Source organism: Capricornis sumatraensis, chromosome 12 (genome assembly GCF_032405125.1).
Source record: "Capricornis sumatraensis isolate serow.1 chromosome 12, serow.2, whole genome shotgun sequence".
Taxonomy (NCBI): Eukaryota; Metazoa; Chordata; class Mammalia; order Artiodactyla; family Bovidae; genus Capricornis; species Capricornis sumatraensis.
In genome coordinates this window covers 33,345,825-33,349,001 of record NC_091080.1, presented here as the reverse complement: position 1 = coordinate 33,349,001, position 3,177 = coordinate 33,345,825, and the positions used below count along the sequence as shown (strand labels likewise).

The 3,177-nt window shown below is 39.5% G+C and overlaps 1 pseudogene; it reads right to left on the bottom strand.

Moving 5' to 3' along the window:
- Positions 1-2,332: 2,332 nt before the first annotated feature.
- Positions 2,333-2,455, bottom strand: LOC138089371 (U6 spliceosomal RNA; annotated as a pseudogene).
- Positions 2,456-3,177: the final 722 nt, after the last annotated feature.

Below are 3,177 nucleotides of genomic sequence, written 5' to 3'. Positions count from 1 at the left end.
GATACATGGATATGTACGGCTGAGTCCCTTAGCTGTTCACCTGAAACTATCACAGCGTTGTTAATCAGCTAGACACCAATACAGAATACAAAGTTTAAAAAAAATTGCTGTCAAACATCTTTTGAGGAGCTAAAATTATAGTTGTGAATAAAACGTAAAAATTCTTAACCACATGGAACTTGCAAAGTAGTGAAGGATAATAGTGAGCAAGTATTAGTAAATAAGTAAGTAAGTTTCATGGCAGAAAACATCTGCAGCCATTAGACATAGGCAACTAGTTTCCTGCTCTGGGCTTCGAAGTTTAGAAGCACCTGTTCTGATCCTTCACCAGCCACGCACCTCCTGTCTGGACAAGCCATCCACAGGGTCAAGGGTATGTGTTCATCCATCCCTCAGGGCTGGGGTGTCCACAGGCCTTTAGGTTTATATTATTGCACAAGGAAGCTGAAGGTAGGAAGAGAGATAGGGAAGGCTGAGATTTCCCTTTGCTCTCTAGCCCTCAGTCCTAAACACAGAATATGCACTTTGGGGCTTCCCTGTTGGCTCAGGAGTGAGGAATCCACCTGTCAATGCAGGAAACACAGGTGTGACCCTTGACCTAAGAAGATTCCACATGCCACCAAGCGACTACGCCCATGTGCCACAACTACTGAGCCTGTGCTCTAGAGGCCAGGAGCTGAAACTATTGAACCCACAGAGCTGCAACTACTGAAGCCCACGCGCCCTAGAGCCCGCGCTCCACAACAAGTGAAGCCATTGCAATGAGAAGCCAGTACACCGTGACCAAGAGTAGTCCCTGCTCACCGCAACTAGATAAAAGCCTGTGCAGCAATAAAGACCCAGCACAACCAAAAGTAAATAAATTTAAATTTATAAAAATTTTAAAATAAAGAATGTGTACCTTTGATTGATTGTTACTGGCTGGACTACTTCACGTCTCTGTAGGGGTATAAATTAACTTGTAGAAAAATGATGTTAATGAGTATAATTACCATTCATCATGATGTAAATAAATTTTGTCTGGTAGAGTTTCAATTGATTTCTACTCTATAAAAAAAAATTTAAAAGACAACCACAAACATTTTACTTCTTTATAGAATACTTACCAGCTTTGCATCTATTAGCAACTTCATTTCAGCATTCCTGACTATACACATGTGTGTGTATGTATATGTACGGGCGTGTTAAGTCATGTCCAACTCTGTGAACCCCTGGACTGTAGACAGCCAGGCTCCTCCGTCCATGGGGTTTTCTAGGCAAGAATACCTGAGTGGGTTGCCATTTCCTTCTCCAGGGGATCGTCCCCACCCAGGAATTGAACCCACATCTCCTGAACTGGCAGGCAGATTCTTTACCACTGAGCCACCAGGGAAGCACTGCGACATATATGTATGAAGTGAAGTGAAGTGAAGTCGCTCAGTCATGTCCAATTCTTTGTGACCGCATGGACTGTGGCCTACCATGCTCCTCTGTCCATGGGATTTTCCAGGCAATAGTCCTGGAGTGGGGTGCCATTTCCTTCTCCAGGGGATCTTCCCAACCCAGGGATCGAACCCGGGTCTCCCGCATTGTAGACAGATGCTTTACCATCTGAGCCACCAGGGAAGTCCTGACATATATGTATACATACACATTTATACATATGTCAAGAGTCTCCTTTGAACTTGTGCAAACATCTCATAGGTTCTTTCCTTATTAATTCATTAATGAGTTAAATGACATTTTTATACATATTCATTTTTCCTTACAGGATTTTACCTTGTGAAAATTACACTTCAGAAAGAGTTTAAAGTTTACTTTTTTTAATATAAATTTATTTTAATTGGAGGCTAATTACTTTACAATATTGTATTAGTTTTGCCATACATTGACATGAATCCGCCACGGGTATGTGTTCGCTATCCTGAACCCCTTCCCACCTCCCTCCCCATCCCATCCCTCTGGGTCATCCCAGTGCACCAGCCCCAAGCACCCTGTATCATAAATTGAACCCTGTATCATGCATGGACTGGCAACTTGTTTCACATATGATATTATACATGTTTCAATGCCATTCTCCCAAATCATCCCACCCTCACCCTCCCCCACAGAGTCCAAAAGACTGTTCTATACATCTGTGTCTCTTTTGCTATCTCACATATAGGGTTTATTGTTATCATCTTTCTAAATTCCATATATATGCATTAGTATACTGTATTGGTGTTTTTCTTTCTGGCTTACTTCACTCTGTATAATAGGCTCCAGTTTCATCCACCTCATTAGAACTGATTCAAATATATTCTTTTTAATGGCTGAATAATATTCCACTGTGTATATGTACCATGGCTTTCTTAAAAATATGGAATGCTTCATGAATTTGCATGTCATCCTTGAGCAATGCTAATGTCATCCTTGAGCCATGCTAATCTTCTCTGTATTGTTCCAATTTTAGTATATGTGCTGCCAAAGCGAGCACAGAGTTTAAAGTTTAAAATAAGATCATCAGAGAAGGTCTCACTGGTAAAGAAATATTTGGGCAAAGGCTGAAGGATATTAGAGAGCAGCAATTTGGTTCTCTGAGGTAAGAATGTTTCAAGCAAAGAGAAAAACAGATTCAAAGGTCTAAGAGAGAAGATGTAAATAATGAGAAAAAGAAATTGATTCACTTCCATCTTTTACAACCTATGTACAACTGAGGTTTTTGAGAACAGACACAAAACAACAAACATTGTATGGATATGGGTGACAGACATCTGGAGTCTACATAATCCAAAATACACATTTCTGAGGGTACATAGCCAAGGAAATAATTGATTCTGCTTGGATGAAGAGACAGAAGGCTTCCCTATGGAGATAACAATGAACATTTGGTAAAATTGGCAGACAACCAGCAATTTAATCATGCTGCTATGTGTCTGTCATTTTGAACTGACTTTGTCTAGTCATTTTGAATTAAAGTGACATTCAAAATAAATTTATTTTTTAACAGTTTTACTAGATCATGAAGATATGAAATTTAAGAAATTAGTCTGAACACAGATCACCTATTTGAATAACGCTGTCTACTAGCAACCAGAAATTCTGTAGTTATATTTTTAATAGAGTTTTGTCCTTAATTTCACACTAAAATAATCTTGAAATATGGTTGTTGAGAATATTCAGAATTAAGATGCGTTAACTGGTCCCAAAATCATTGAG